Consider the following 16,627-nt stretch of genomic DNA (forward strand, 5'->3'; position numbering starts at 1 on the left):
CGGCACCCTTTTAACCCACAGGAGGGAGGTGAATACACGGGAAGGACCTCGTGCCTGATCCCTGCCCCATCCCCTCGCTGCTCAGGTGGACTCCCCCGGCCTCTCAGCCCACCACACATGGCGTCTCCTTTTGTAGACCTGTCAGTCAGGATAACGTCCTTGACCAGGCAAATCACAGCCACTTTTCAGCTGGAAACAATGCTCGAGCCACAACATGGTATTGTGCTCAAAGCGGATTACACAAGCAGAGCTGTCTGCCTGGCATGATATTATTATATCAATAGGACTTTTCTTTCTCCCGAAAAACATAAGCTCTGTCATCTTTTAACAAAGAAACCCAATGCCAACCTGCTGCCCATCGGCACTTTTAGCAAAACACTGCTGCTTTTCTTGGAAAGAGTGCTAACAACTATGGCTCATTTGTGACAAAAACATCAGGGGCTCTGGTGGGGAGAGAGGGGAGAACTTCATCAGCAATCCAGATTCCTCTTCCCAAATCTGGTGATGAGCAAACAAAAAAAAGGGTTCCCTGATGCAAAACCCTGCCCTGACGCAAAGGCTGTGTGTATCGGCAGAAAGCCCTCAGCTGGTGGGTGCGTGCAGTGGGGATGTCCCACAGGCGGTGGGGTGCGTGTCCCTGCAGCATCAGCGGGGTCCACATCTGGCACTGATGGTAAGGCAGGAGGAGGAGGCCAGTGGCTGTAGCAGCAGAAAAATGGCACTTGCCAAGAAATATCTTTTGCTGTTTCAGGGCTGTGTTTCTGACCACTCCTGAATGCTGTGGAGACCTTCACTGCTGGCTGACAGGGGGTCAGTGACAGCCAAAACGTGCCCCCAGGTCAGCTTATTCCTCTCAGTCCTCAGGTTTGTTACATTCAACAACTTCTAGATGCATTTTCCCCTCTGAAGCAATGTTGCACCGCCATTGCCTTGCACTCTCTGTTATCTCTGGCTTGATCTGGGCTATTTATTTCTCATGACATAATTCCAATCAAGTTTCAGAGTGCTTGATTCCTGTAAAGCGGCATGAAAAGGCTGTTGCTGCTGTGCCTACTGACTGTTGGTTAAAACAAACATGTTTCCATCTGGCTACATCAATCTGTCATGTTCGGCCATCTGTGGTTTTGCCTGCCAGTTAAATTCATTTATCATTAGAATAAATCCCTTTCAAAAAAACAGGAAAAGAAAAGTAAGGCCATTTGTTGGGCTGAGTTTAGTTTAATTTGAGATGCCTGTCTGAATCTACCCAAGGAAATCTGTGAGCAGCATTCTCAGCTCATGCAGGGAAATATGCCTGTTTTCACAGAGACTGAATGTATCTGCTTGCACAGGAGGGCTAGAATACAACCAGATGCATACTCGGGTATTGCAGGAAGATTGTCCAAGGGGTGGTCTGGTCATATTTGTCTTTGTGTACATCAAGAGAAGCCTTACTGAAATCAGGGCAGGGCATTGATATAAATCTAGCATATGCCTCATCAGGAGGCAGTGTGTTCAAAAATGCTCAATCACCCTAGGTCCTGTTTTCGAAGGTGACCCAGTAGAAAAGGCCAGGATTTACTGGTGCCTGTCAGCACCTGTAATACATATGTTCACAGCATAGAGTCTATGCACTTTAGCGTAATTTTCCAGTCCTTCTCTGTTTTTCATCTATCAGTTGTATTTCCAGAGACTAATCCTCTTCCCAGTTTGAAATTTTCTGATCCTAAATCTTTCAGCCCCTGTTGGCCTAAGCAGGCACTCCCTGTCCTTCATCAACTTTAGTCTTCTCTGCTTTGCTCCTTATACAAGGTGAAGCCGCTGACATTTCCTAATGGGATGCTCAGTTTCCTCCTTCCCTGTGGTACTTACTCTCCCCAGGCCAGTGTTTGCAGAGCTGCTTATGCACCTTGCCTTGCAGATAGGAAGGGGCTTGGCTCACACAAGCCAGAAGTCTTGGCTGCCTTAAGATGGAGCATGTGCACGATGCACCTGAGCACTGGTACTCGTGTGGGTCCCCACTGCAGCAGTGCTTTGTAGCATCCCCAGGCACACACCACCTTCCAGACATGAAGAGGTGACCCAGAACTGGGCCAGAGATGCTGGATGTACACTGGAATAAACCACTGAGCCTCTGAACGTGAATAAGCCAGTCAGCTGTAGTTCATTACCACCTTAGTCATTACTTCACAAATATCTGGACTTCTGCCAGAATTCATCAACATATTTCTGGATTCCAAGAGTGTCAGAATTCATACCAGCTGTTCATTAGTCACTACTTACCCCTCAACTTGCTCATGCTAGGGAACCTTGGTGTTTGCTTAGGGAATCAGAAACCACACTGGCTCACCCTTGAGGCACCCCAGTCACAAAGGTTCATTAGTGTAACACCATAGCCAACATTTTGTAGGACACCCATAGCTGGAAAAGTATTTGCCCAGATACTCAGCTAATGTTTAAAAAAAACACAAATACTTCAGACTCATTTCCCAAAACTATACACTCCCTGCTGCATGACTGACTGCCCTTAGTGGCTTTGACCAGGGGATCTGCAGAGGGCTGGTGCTAGGGCTAGGGCTAGGGCTGCAGAGGGCCATCACTTAATCGCTGCTCAAAGCCTTTTTGAGTGTCTGCGTGCCATTTCAGGGGTGTGTCAGGGCCTAAAGTCCACATTGGACAAGGCTCTGGAGCAGAGCCCCAGGATCAGCTCCCGCTTCATTGCATTGCTGCATCTGGCTCTGTCTCAGGAGGCAACCTGATGGCCGCACCCAGGTTCACTTGTCCCTCCTTGAAGATAAGGCTCCTGCACTGAGGTGGCTCTGAGCAGGAGCCAGCTGCTTCTCAGCGACGACTCCCATTTGATCCGACCAGCCTCGAAGCTTGCCATTGCCTAGTGATGGGGTCAGTGCTCTTCCAAAGGAGAAGGGAGAGGAGGTGAAGCAATGTGGTCAAAGCAGGGTTCTCGCTTAACCATAGAAACCCATCACAGTCCCCAGTACGGGACTTCACGTGCCAGCCTTGCACAGACATATTCCACAAAGACTTTCACACCCCTGTGAGGCTTTACTTGAAACTGAAGAGCTGCAGCAGCTACTCCTTTCGTGTTTTGAGTCAAAACAAGTAAATAGCCATGTCCCAGTGACTCTGCAGTGTGCAGCTTAGCCAAAGCTGCTGCCTGCCTTAAGTCACCGCAGAGTGGTAGCGTCAGTTGGTCCTGGACGTGTTACCTTCTCAAAGACAGTCCTTCGCTGGCTTTGTTTAGTGCCAGCGTCTGTTACGGACCAAAGTGCATGGCCTTGGCTTCTGAGCACTGCCCAGTGTCCAGGGGCATACACCCCTGCAAATGGGCACCGGGCCCAGCTCCACTTCCTTACCTTTGCTCTGGGCAGCCTTGTGCCAGCAGGATGACACCTTCTGCCCTGGGACTCCCCAGGATATACAAGAAGGAGGGTGACACCCAGGAGGTCTCTTTATGTTGAGAGAATCAGCTCCATCAGGCAGCATTACCTGGTTCTGGTATTTTGGGTTGGATGTTTATAGATGCTGGTCATCCACAAGAGGTGGGTTTGGCTCTGAACCGAATGTCCCCAGCATCAAGAAGTCTTTTCCATAAGCTCACTCATGCCCATCTTTGCTAAAAGATCTCAAGTGGGAAATTACTGAGGAGAAACTAAATGGTAAATCTGGAGTCCAGTGTACTAAATGTTTGTGCAGATGAAAGGAAATTGCCTCTATTACAGGGAGATGAGGAAGGTACATAGAGTTTAACTAAATGGTTGATTTTCTCCAGTCAGTCCAAAGGAAAGCTTTAATTTCCCTAGAAAGGACAAAAGAAAGAAAAAAGCACAGCCCAAGGGAAGGGAGGAAAGAAAGACATTCAAAAACATAAGACAGTATTTCCCATTATGAAAGGGGCTTTTTGGAGACATAATGCTCAGAACTACATTATTACAAGATTTCTTGTGATTTATGACAAATCTTATAGCTGACAGAAAATACTTGACATAATTCAGTTAATATTACAAAAGGTCTTTGGAACAAGCTAGCACAAGCTTTAAACTTTTAACTTAAGATAAATTAAAATTCTTACACCAAGAGCCCATAAAGACAGCGCATGTCCCAGCAACATCACGAATGTTACAGTTGTTATGTGGACATATGCAAACCAGTTGCTGGGTTTTGGGGATTGTGCTTTAGTCCTCTTTTTTAGAATAATCTTGAAAATTAACTAGGAAAAAGAAACCCAAACTGTATGTCATATCTGTTCTTGCTTTCAAAAATACAAGCAATCGTTGCTGCTCACTGAACACTAAAATCTGCTTTCAGACAGTTCAGTGTCAATCCCACCAGACATTGTTTTCAGAAAATACAGAGCTTCTGTGTAGGAGGACAGAGACAAACCTGCATAATTACTCACCAAAAAAAAATCCATTGTCCCAAGACAGAAAATATAAATCGCTGGTCTGAAGATGAAGACTGGGGACTAACCCTTCACGACTGCAATCTAATGAGTCACTACTGACTTTTCTCCAGGCTCTGTTCTGAACCTATGTTGTTGGTTCTGCCTCTGCCTTCCTTTGCAGGCTGGGATAATTTGTTTACTTTCGTTGTGTCTGTATCTCTGTTCATAAAATGTATAAAAAATAATGTGTCCCACGTCTCCTTCCCTTTCAAAGAATAGTGTAGTTTGCTCAGATTTAGTGATGTATTGCTGCAGCAATGGGCAACATAAGTTGGATAAAGCAGCAGCTCAAAATGAGTTTTACTTTCTGTTGGACCACTTTAGAACAGAATTTTTTAGTGAAATGGCTTAAAAACATGATTTCAGGCAAGTATAACACTTATTTTATTCAAGCCCTTATAGAAAAAAACAAGCGACTTTCATTTTTGCTTCTTCCTTTTCTCTGGCCTTTCTACACTAGAAAGGAGGAATAAAGACTGCAGGGTAAGGGAGATACTTCAGTTTAGATCAGCAAACGTAAAGGCAATATTGCTTTATACATTGAAGGATGGGTAGAGAAAGAAAAATGACCCCTTTGGTTCCCTTTAAATTGTATCAACCCCCTAAACTTGTCCTGCTTTCATCCAATCTGGAAAGGGAATTCATGGCTTGAAATGTGTTTAGAAATCAGTAATTATTTTCTTATTAAAATCAGAGACATTTCAAGCACATCAACATGATTTTATTGAATGAAAAATCCTTTTTCATCTGACCTCATTAGATACTAGTGCTGACATGGCAGTCCTCTGCTAGATACACGTATTGAGCTGATGGCTTCGTGCTTTTTTGCATTCTCCCTTTCATCTCCTTCTTCTCTCCTTTGTTCTGTGGCGGGTTTCTGAACAGCAGCTTGTTTTTCTTGGCTGCCTCTCAGGAACGTCAGTCGACATTGGATCACTGGATCACATCTTCTTTGATTTCAAACCTATTTTAAACCCATTAAAAGTCTGAGCCATTTGTCCTGCGGTGTTCCCACTCCTGCCTGGTTTCCAGAAGCTTAAACGTATTTAGGCAAGGGCTGTAAGATGCCAAAATTCTTCCCAGTTCATGGTCTGAGCTTTGTCCTGGCTGTCCCCTCCCTTGCAGGACACAGTGCTGCGAATGCTGCAGTTACACAAGGCTGCTAGAGCCCATGGCCAGACCCTGGCACAAAAAAGCGACCTTGGGGCACGCCATGTCCCTGCCAGGGTTGTTAGAAACCCTCTCCCCAAAGCAGCAGGTTTCCAGGGGGCATCAGGGGCAGGTGGGGTTCGGAGCTGTTGTTTCAGCCTGTAGACTCCTGTAGACATTTCTGTACCAGGTGCCTATGGGGGGATTAGGATACTGCTGGCCTACAGGAGCATGTGGAACACATTCCCACCACCTGGATCTGCAGTGATCAGTGAGGAACATGGGGAGAATTTTGTTACCTCCTTGCACCCCCTTGCACTTGGGAAATCCTCCCCTTGCTGATGGCGAGGTAAAGTCTTGGTCTCCAGCCTCGCTGTCAGGCTGTTTCCATGCTGAACTTCTGACAGCTTCCATCCACAACCCTGCCCAACCCTCACAGTCAGTCCAGCTGTTAGAAATGTCTAAATTTATCCATTATGAAATGTGACTCAGTGGCTTCTTATCAACTCCTGTGTCTCCAGATGTTTGGGGATCTCATCTGTCAGGAATGTATTTAGAATTTTGTCCAGTGCCAAAACTGCAAAGCTATAAAAAATATTTCCACCCTTACTAACTCCTGGATCATTCTGAATTCTCCTCTTAAGCATTGCTTATCTCTCTTCATGCTTTTCCGGTGCTTTCTGTTTTTAAACCGAGGAAGAACATTAGCTCAGTCATGATTCAGTCATTCATCATCCCATCTCTGAGAACGGCCGAGACCTGATGAAGAGCCAAGTTGGCCCAGAATGGAAAACTATGAAGTGATTTGACCATAGTTAGAGATACTCCCCAGAGCTTAGTGTCTGCTCTGTGTCTTAAAAAAGGTTTTGATCCTGTCTATTGCTACAGACTGTTCATTCATATACAACTATGTATGTGTTTATTTGCTTCCTTTAAAAATCTTAGCTCTGCAGGTCAGCACATTCCATTTTATGGTCTGTAAAGATACAGAAACTGGAAACGGAAAAAGGGGTCTCTCATATGTCTCACTCTCTCAGTGCTGTGATATTCCTATATTATGCATTATTATTATTTTTAAGGGACTTGGAAATCCCCTAATCTTGTTACATTTCTTCTTTTATTTCATTTTTCCTGGCATTCAGTTATGATTTCCTTTTGCTCAGCTGTGCTGCACACTGTACTTCATTGAATAACCATACCGTGGCTCGTATACCATCAGTATACCATCAGTATTTCTCTCCAGTTGTTCAGCCGGATCAGACTGTTCTCTGTCCATCTAACAGAAGTCTGTCCTCCCACTTTGATTCCTCCTGCTCTTATATAAATCCCTTCAGCCTGTCAGCATCTTTTCTGCAGTGGGGTTCCCAAGGTGGTAAACAACCCTCTAGGTTCTGTCTAAGGAATTTTTCTATTACAGAGAAGGTCTTAGGACATAAGGAACATTAATTCATTGCCTGTGTTGTTGGTGGGCAGTGAGCCCAATCCCCCTGGCATCATAAAACTTGAGCTGAAGGACTCGGGTTGAAAGGTTTAGCAGTGCTTCAGTGGGTAGGAATGCAATTTCCACTGGGACTGGGGCCACAAATAGACAGAAGTGTTGCAAATCTGAGCATCCTGTCATCTGCTTTTTAGGCATCTTGCCATCTTCCTGTCCGTATTGCCCTGAATGAGCTGTCTGTGCTCCCTGTAAGGTGATGGAGAATGCCAGGTGCCCAGGAAAGGGAATATGGGGGTCAGGGCATTAGAGATCCAGGGCACGAACAGGTAATTCATCATGCTAGATGGATCAGTAGGTTAAAGCAGCATCCACCCAAAGGTTTTCCTTTGGACTGTAATGTCTCTACCATGCATGTGGCTTATAGCTGCCTGAAAGACTGGTTGTTCATGTGATCCCATCTGTGCCTCTGGGTGCTGGAGTGCTGCTGATGCCTCAGAGCTGGGGCAGAGCCTCCAGTTTAGTAGCCTCTGAAGGAAATTGCGTTCTCATGTGCCAGAACCACTCTGCAAATTCAACCAGTGAGCAGTAAGTGAAAATTGTTAGGGAATTTGTTTACAAACTGCGCTACTGCTCCTGCAATGCCAAGACTACTTCCATGCTTGTCTTTCAGAGGTTTTACGGGAGTAACGGTGGAAACACGCCACTGCATTGCTGAACTTTGTTGGTTTCAGATGCTAAGCACAACAGTTACCTTGTCACTGCAGTATTGTGCTTGCCCTGTGAAGGAGGAGTTTCAAGGCTATCAACTGACACTTTCCAAGAGGTCTAGACTCATTTTATAAAGACAGAAAGCACAAAGGGTGATTGTCTCACATTTTTTTAGTTCTGCAGATCACTTGGCTTTCAGACTCATGCTTTATAGCACAAAGTAAGGAATTTTATAATGACCCAGAAAGGTACGGTCTGCCATGCTTGAGCATTTCCTTTATTATTTGATTGTCTAATCTTCTTCAGGGGTAATTTCTTACACACAAACTTACACTAATTTGGTAAAAAAGGTAACAGCAGAAGAGGAATGAGGGAAGAGAAAGAGGTGGGGATGCAGAGGGCAAGTATGAATGACAGATCAGGGATGAGAAGATAGATATCCACTGTAGGCTACAGGGGTAGGATTTGTTTTGTGAACAGGAGGAAATTAAAGACCATGATGGCAGGAAGTAAGGGATGGATCTAGGCTGCAACATGGAAAAGCAGAGAAAGTTTGAGATTCAAGAACTGATAGTAAGGAAGAAAACAAGAAGAGATGAAAAAAAGACAACAGAAATGAAAGCTCATTCATTATTATTTTTGTTTTCCAGCCCAAATGGACCAGCTTTTTCTCCTTAAAGTATATGGTATGTGTTTCAGCTGATCAGTTCAGGACAAGGAGAAGAAAAAAAACCTTGTCAAGGCTTTGATTCACTGAAAGATGCATTTGGAGTAGCTGAAAATACTTGTGGATTAAGCACATAGATTTGGCTATAACAAGAAATAATTATTTGGAAATGCTGGGATAAACCTTTTCATAAGAGCCACAGCAACTTTTATTACTCATTTGTGATAAAGACAAAAGTTTAAATTCAAGTAGTAATAGTATCAACACCAACTGCTACTGGTGTCATCCCAGTTGAAATAGCAGTCCCAGTTGAAAATGCATCCTTCAGGATGCACGAGAATTTGTTTCTAGCCCTTTCACTACCTGCAGACATTTGCACTTTTATCTCCTACCACACTGCTCTGTTTTTTGGAGGGTGTTTTTCAGTGTGCTTCTTTTCCTAGCTTCTGCTGACACTGTGCGTCTGTGCATATATATTTACTTTGCACTTGTACATATATCATTGTAGAGATAGGCTATTCTTCACAGTGTGGTACCCAAAGCGCCAGGTGATAAAGCCATCCTCTCATGCACAATCTCTCTGCTGCAGCAGGCTGCAAAGTTTGCTAAGGAAATCTAAATAAGCAAGAGAAAACACTGAGAACAATTCATCCTACAATAGCTGGTTGGTTAGGATGCGTTTCTGAGATGGAGGTTTAATTCTGCCCAGGACTCAAATCAATACTTTACTGTTCATGGGCGAGGGCATCTTTCAGTCCTTCAGCTGCTTTGGGAAACTTGACATTTCAGTATGCTGCAAATGGCAAAAAGCAAAACATGCACCAAAAGTCAATGATGTTCGGATTTTCATTTCAGAAGTAAGAAAGGGCACCATTAGTGTTGTTCCTTGTGTTTAATGTGAGGTTGTCCAAGAAGAAAACAACCACATTTCTAATCAGATGGTGAAGTGAAAAAAAAAAGTTACTGACTCGGTCCTAGGTAGTGATTTTTATTTTCTTGAAAATGATGCTTCCATGGCCTTGAAGTGCTACAGAAGCACCCTGACGCCCAGTGATTTCAGGGACCTGCCATTGAGACAGCTTGGAAATCCATGAGGACTGACAGTGTAATGTCTGACAAGGACCTTCAGCAATGTCAGTAAATGAGCAAGCTGAATCTCCCCAACCTAAGCATCAAATCATACCCTAAAGGGCAGCTGTGCCAGCTGGCCCCAAGCAGAGAACGCACCTAAGGCTTAACAGCAAAGCTGGCAGGGAACCAAGTCAAGAGCAACAGCAAAAAGAGAGCAAAACCTCCATTTTGAGCATGTCCCAGTCTAACCATACACAGTAACTCAAACTCCTTCTTCAAAACTACTGTACAAATGTCCCAGTTCCCCACTGAATTAACATACCCTTGTGAGCAAGAGTGTCATGGCTGTTTATAGAATGGTCTCTTTCATACAAAAGTAGCATCTGGCTGGTATCCATCCCTTTTTGTATGCTTTTTTCTCCCCCAGCCGTGACAGAAGCACAGTCACAGCATCAAGTAGTGGTACTTGAAGGAGGTGCCGGTTGCCCAGAAAAAGTGGTCTTCAGCCACCAGCTATCAAAATTACCCTGCAGATTTCAGGCAGAATTTAAAGAAATCCTTTAAAGAAGGCTTGCCTATTGAAATGTCTTTATAGGAGTCCACAGGTCCATGCTGAAAGACCTAGATGAACTGTTGCACCTGGCTGTGTGCAGATGTGGCAGTCTTGGGTACCTCTTGGGTAAAAGCACATGGTCAGTGTGTCCTCTGGTAACAATCTGTCATTTTACTGGTATGTACTGCAAAGTGCGTCCAGATCCCCATGTTCCTGCTGGATGCTATGGAACCAGAGGCCCACACACCAGGGTCTGGAAACCTGAGCTGCTTTGAGGAGGATGGAGATCTGCCAGAGGACTCTCTTAGAGGAGATCTGGCATCTTTCTGGCTGTGCTGATATTTCATGTCTCCACTGCCGCCTGTTTGAGGTTTAGAGGTACCAAAAATAGCTGTAAGCAAGAGCTTAATATAGGCTAATTTAGCTTAATTGCTCAATTTTCAACCAGAGCAGAAGTCATGAAGTCCCTGGCATCTTTAACGTATCCTGGAATAAGGCAGCTGGGAATAGTGTTACTTAGGCTGGTTCCCTGGCTGTCTTCCCATTCCGTACATGTCCTACATCCATGGACACACTGAACAACCAGGGCTGTCATATTTAACTAACTATAAAAAATTCTGTTTAAAAGCTCCCTAGTGATCCAAGCTTGAAAGCAGCCTTGGGGTGACTAGACTAAATGCAGACTGACATGCATGAGCTACATGAATCCGTATCTGCTACATTAAGCTGCCACAACAGTACAGACACAGCACATTCCACATTTATGGAGCTCTTTCAGTTTAAAGAGCTAAGTGGTCTTCCATTTCCACTTACAAGAAGCTAATTAATTTGACGACATGATATATTCCGGATAATTTACTAGATGCATGTTAGACATACAGAACAAGAAATTCCCTTTTTAAGATGTGTTTTCCACTATAAATTATGCAGCACTCGGTGATACGCACACTCAGTAACCTGCAGCATGAAGTCTGACTATAATGCATGCACCTGGACTAGCACAAACTCTTTCTGGCACCGAGCCTTTCCACTGCATCCCAATGTGGTGAGTCTTACTGTAGAGTCTTTTCCTGCAGATCGGTCTGATAAGTTCAAGGAATCATAGATATGAAATGGCTTTGTCCTCTGCCTGTCAAAATAGAGGAGATTATTGTCAGAGACCAGAAATAGCCATGATGTCACCCTGTGTGTACGTCCAGCAGAAAGCAAAACAATGTCTAGAATAGGTGGAAGGGCTGCCAAGACCCCTAGCAAAAGCAACATCGGAGCTGAGATTTTGATACTAAGGAAAGGGGCATGGGGACAGACAGATTTCTCTAATATGCTGAAAGTCAAGACTTTAAAGACAGCCTTGTGGTTTGATCAAGTGTCATCTCTTTACTATGTATATTATTCACATTCTCCTTAGTATAAACAAACTATCTCAGTTTAATTTTCTGGTGGGGATATTTAAATAAGTCCCCTCAGATTTAAAGATCATAGCAAGCACTAATGATGCCACTGTATCACACGCATTACTTTTTACAGCTTACCTGCACAGATGTTAAGAAGTTTGCAGAGGGAGAAATAGAAGTGTAGCCAAATTCAGGCCCCGTCCGTGCCATAGTTCTCCAGACAGATAGCCTGACTCACCTGAGCCCAAAAAGAGACATGACCATCACACTAGGATTTCTCTGTGCCTATGTGCCTGCATGGGTATCCTGTTCTATGCCCAAGAGGTTCCAGCACTTGTCCAGGCTGTATTTTTCTGGTTCCCAGCATGCCCGCTCTGCCTTGCAAATCCATAAAGGATGGCTGTAAAAGCAACATTTTGACCCTGAACTAACAGAACAAAAGACGACGTTGAGCCAGCAGGGCAAATTACACCTATTTGCATCTTCCACCAGCACAAAAGGCATAGCCTGAGCCCACTGTCAGATCCAGTGCCTGGTGGTCCACTGTCTGTGCTACCACATTCCCTTTCTTTTAGCAACAGTGTGTGACACTTTCACTCGCAAGTGGACAAAAGGACCAAGCTACACAAGACTGAATTAAGACTTAGTGTGTCTGGGATAATGCGGGGCTTTTTCTTGAATCTCGTTGAAAGGAGCAGCATTAGCAGGAACCCCTGTAGCAATGGGCACCCGCCACTGTGCTAGGGCTCACCAGACTGCACAGCTAACAAGAGTGGGACTGGTAAAAGTGACTGTGTGACCAATCTGATGCCCCAAGGAGAGATTCAAAAGCAAAGAAATCATCACACAATTCTCACTAGTAAATAAGCAAAGTGAAAAAGCCTAGCAGAAAAGGGTCTGGGGGTGCTGGTTAATGTCCAGCTGAACATGAGCCAGGCAAGATGCCCAGCAGCATCCTGGATTGTATCAGAAGCAGTGTGCCCAGCAGGACCAGGGCAGTGATTGTCCCCCTGTACTCAGCACTGGTGAGGCCGCATCTCGAATGCTGTGTTCAGTTTTGGGTGTCTCACTACAAGAGGGATGTAGAGGTGCTGGAGCGTGTCCAGAGATGGGCAATAAATCTGGTGAAGGGTCTAGAGAACAAGTCTTATGAGGAGCAGCTGAGGGAACTGGGGTTGTCTAGTCTGGAGGAGACTTGGGGAATCTTATTGCTCTTTACACTTAAAGGTCTTTTCCAACCTAAGTGATTCCATGATTCTATGAAAGCAGGCAAGCAGTGGACAAGGACAAAGGCCAAGGTTTTCCAGCTTGGTTTGACTTCTAGTGTCTGGGTTTTTTAATGCCTTACCAGAGACACCAAGAGGGTGCATGCAGACTGTGAGTATTCACACTGCATGTGCTCATTTTAAGTGCCTGAAAATGGGGACACTGCAGTGTGACTGAAAGCCCTGGTGGCAAGGTGCCACTGTCAACCACCATCAAACCTTTCTGCTGTTTCTGGCACACTGAGATCAGCAATTCATGTGAAATAATGGCTTTTACTGTCATGCCAGGGTCACGTTCAAAGGAGTCATTTTTAGCTTGTTCTATGTTGTGTCCAGCACATGCCTGTTCCTCGCTGATACTGGGAGACACGAGTGATATGCACTGTTTGGGCTGACACCGTGAAGGATGGCCTGGAGGCTTCCTCTGAACCAGATTAACCCAAAATCCATGTTGTGAGTCTGAAAATACAGCCTGAGAAACAGCCAGAGCAGGACACCCATGGGGCCACACTTACCTAGCCGTGCTCTCCATCTCACCAACGTAGGTGCAATCATAAGAAGAAGGGACCTTCACATGATGGGGCTGGTATCCTCGGAGACAGGGATCTGGCTCCTTTGGGTTCTTCCTGATGTCCCAGTTGCAGATACTTTGTTTTCCAAAGAAAGGATGAAAAACAGACCTTCTTTAACACACTTTTCTGTCAGGAGAGCTTCCCCACCAGTACGGAACAGATAGTGTTTCTTTTGTATTTTCATGGAGTCTCTGCTACACAGATGAGAAGAAGAGTGGCTGCCAGTCATGTCCCTGCCCTGTATGTCCATGCCGTCACCCTCAGGACCATGGCACCTTCTGTCTTTGCTGCTGGTTCACTGGCACAAACCCCATCTCTTCTGTGTGGGGCTCTGCCCACCTCCGGAGGCGGCAGCGCGTGCCCTGCAGCCAGCCTGCTGGCCCCAAGGGCAGCAGCCCTCGCACTGCTTGCCAAAGGGACTCAGGCTCAAGAGGGGACCAACGCTCCTGGTACCTCTTAGACCCAGAGAGGAGCTTTCTATTCCAGCAGCTCATTCAGCCAAAGTGCAATCATTTAGTCAGTGTTTTTCCACATGTTGTCTGGCAATCATTTCTGTTTCTTTTTCAATGGGGTCCCATGAGATCACAAAACAATAACCTACTTTCTCTAAATGCTGCCTTTATTGCTATGTTTGATAAAATGTCATTATTTAAAGAGACCTGTAATGCCTGGAGGGGGTGATTTACAACCACGTAACCCTCCCCAAGTTTGCCATGAAACCACTGCCAAATGCTTCTTTGAGCATTTCTAAACGCAGTTTGTCAGGTTTTCATTTCTCATCCTGTTGATCAGGCAGATGGGGGAACGTTTTTTCCAGTCTTGCTTTCTACTAATACCATCTTTCCTCCGCATGAGTAGTGATTGTAACTGAAGGCTATTTAAATCTTCAAATTTATTTCAAATGTAATGTGGTTCTCAAACGGTCCTGCTGGGGAGGCGGGTCAGCAGCAAGTCACTGTCCTGGAGGAACCCCTGGCCATCCAGCGCCTTACTCCTGACTTACAAAGTTACATTTTAAGCCTTTTTTCTAAATTCATTCTGCATTTGCATCTGAGAGGCCCTGCAGCTGTCTCTGCTTAATTACCTTTCTGTATGGTGCACTGCAATAGGCTTGCGCACGCGCTTTGGTACCAAATTCCCATCAGTCAGGTCAGCATGGAAGAACTGGATACCATGACAGTCCCCAGGGCACTCGGCAGCCCAGAGGTAAGGAGGATCATGGAAGGATGATGCTCAGGGATGGAACCAAAAGGCAAAGAGAAGATGCTAAAGGGAGTGGCTTGGCCCCAGCAACAACTGCATGCCCATACACCCAAGGTCTTGCAAACAAGTCCTGCTGGCAGATGCCCTGGCTGAGAGGCAGGAGCAAACACAGCTGCCTTGCCCTCCTTTCCCGCTGCAGAAGGCATGAAGGAGAGCATGGCACAGTGGTTTCTGTCTCCACACACATATTAATGCCAGCTGGCAGAGGACACCTCCCTTGGTCACCTTGAACCCCAGTTTTGGGGGTTTGTCTCACCTTACATCAGCAGTGAGGCATAGCAATGCTGGGAGTCATTCCTCCACCAGGAACCGGGACACGGGCTGCAGTATGCCATAGCTGGCCCGGCGCTTCTCGGAGATGAAAGATGAGCTGACCCTGCTGCACTTGGTAGCTTTCCAGCACAAGGCATCATTCGGACCAGCTCCCCGTATGGGTTGGAGGGTGGCAGAGAGGTGACAGATGTCCTTGCCTAACCCTTCTCCCTCTGCCTCGCTCCTCCCAGCCCCACATCCCACGGCTGCAGTTACTGCTGACTGCTGGGCTGCCCTCTAGCATCCCGCTCCCAGCTTTCAGGCTGGGTGCCAGGGCTGAAACAAGAGCCAGTGAGGGCCTGGGAGGGCTGCGCCTGGCCTCGTCCCACTGCCAGCCCCGATGCTGCTGGCCACGGCTGGCTGCCTCGCCACCTCAGCCACCTCTCGCCACCCCGGCTGCCTTCCCTGGCTGCCAGGAGCGTTTTGGAGGCTTTCTGCCGACTAGATGCTGAAGTTGGCAGAGGTGGCACTCAGAAAGCGGCCAGCAGGTTAATCCTCCTAATAATTTGTAGCATGCAGGATGGAGTGGAGAACTGACATAGAAAGTGTCTGTGCTGTGGATTTCTATGGCATTTAAATGTCATCATTATCTTGATATCTGCATATCAATTACCCAAGAAAGGAAGGAAGGAGGAGGGGCAGAGGTTATGTGGGAGCTAAGAAAACAGTGACAGAATTAATCCGGCAAGCGCAGGTCTTACTGCAAAAAAATTACGCCAACTGCCTACCAACACTTTTCTTACTTTAGCAAGTCCTCCCCTTCTCCTTCTTGCTTTTGCTTTGCTTTTTTTCATCCTGAATCCCCTCTAAATGGAACATGGGCAGATTAGCTGGTTCCCCTTCATTCTTGCTTGTCCAAAATGGATAGTAAGAAGAGAGAGAGAGAGAGAAAGCGAAAAAAACCCTCAAGATGCCTGGAGCCATGGGTTTTGGATAAAAAGCAGCTGCATGTGAAAAATAATTGATGTGGGTTTTGAGCTACTACAGTTGGAGAATAAAAAGCCATTTTTTCAAAGATCACCCCTTACTTCTAGAAAGACAGCAGAACCTTTAAAAGGTATTGTTGAAAATAGGGGCTTGGGTTACATTTTTTTCAGCAGTGGATGCAGAGAATCTAATGCACCTGAACCCAGCCCTTTGTGCTGCCAGGCATTCCCCTGCGGCACTGGGCTCGGGGGCTGACCTTTCTTCCTAAAACAAATCCCTGTCAGAAGGTGTTTCGGTGTTGTTAGAGAAGTGTAGCAACTATCAGACCTCATAAACACCTGAATGAGCCTTAACCCTCTCATCCTTCCCATGAATCCTGAGGGTGGAAGTGATGATACCTGCTTTCATGACCAGGTGATAAACCCTTGTTGGAGCACAGGCGTCCCTTTGACTGCTGCAGGGAGACCCTTTTGCCCACTGGAAGGACCAGTGCTATAACCAGAGGGAGAAAGATTCAAATCTTTACCAGATTACACAGTAAATGGGTTTGCCTGTGCTCAATAAAGGGATTTATCATTTTGTGCAGTGTGCAGAAGTCTACCCAAGAGACTGCAATGGTCTCTGCTTTGCCCACACACAAAATTAATGGCAGTGAGTAACTCCAGGGTTTCTTCTTCCTCTCTTTCATGTTCCCTGCTGACCCTTTGCATTATTCCCTCTGGTGGGCAGAAACAGGGTGCTTTCCATCCTCATTACAGACTTCTGAAGAATGGCACTATCACTGCAATAATGCTTCTGTGACTTGACTTCCAATTACACTAAATCCCATGAAAGTGCTTCTGTTCTCGTATGCACACTGGTCCAGCA

The sequence above is a fragment of the Falco peregrinus genome, chromosome 6 (genome assembly GCF_023634155.1).
Source record: "Falco peregrinus isolate bFalPer1 chromosome 6, bFalPer1.pri, whole genome shotgun sequence".
Classification (NCBI taxonomy): Eukaryota; Metazoa; Chordata; class Aves; order Falconiformes; family Falconidae; genus Falco; species Falco peregrinus.